This window comes from Arachis ipaensis, chromosome B6 (assembly GCF_059453495.1).
Source record: "Arachis ipaensis isolate K30076 ecotype BB chromosome B6, ASM5945349v1, whole genome shotgun sequence".
NCBI lineage: Eukaryota > Viridiplantae > Streptophyta > Magnoliopsida > Fabales > Fabaceae > Arachis > Arachis ipaensis.
This window is the reverse complement of record NC_142441.1, coordinates 76,680,194-76,680,566: the sequence shown is the minus strand read 5'-3', so window position 1 is coordinate 76,680,566 and position 373 is coordinate 76,680,194. Positions and strand designations below refer to the sequence as shown.

The 373-nt window shown below is 41.8% G+C and overlaps 1 non-coding gene across 1 annotated transcript; it reads right to left on the bottom strand.

The window, feature by feature from the left end:
* Positions 1-269: 269 nt before the first annotated feature.
* LOC148561406 (small nucleolar RNA R71) lies at positions 270-373 on the bottom strand. Its single transcript, XR_015887873.1, has one exon. It is a non-coding gene; the product is annotated as a small nucleolar RNA R71 (small nucleolar RNA).

Here is a 373-nt window from a genome sequence, read left to right as displayed (position 1 = left end):
AACTCATCACTGTCGTTCAGAACAATTGTGCATTCGGAGGAAGCACACAAGAAAACCCCAATCAACATCTAACCACTTTTCTAAGGATATGTGATACTGTGAAGTCGAATGGTGTTCATCCTGACACTTATAGACTGCTTCTGTTCCCCTTCTTATTCAAGGATAAAGCATCTAAATGGCTAGAATCCTTCCTGAACGAGAGTTTAACAACCTGGGAAGATGTTGTGAACAAATTCTTGGCGAGATTCTACCCTCCTCAAAGAATCAACAGGTTGTGAGCTGAGGTACAAACCTTCAAGCAACAAGATGGTGAAACTCTCTATGAAGCATGGGAGAGGTTTAAGGACTTAACAAGAAGGTGCCTGCCATACAT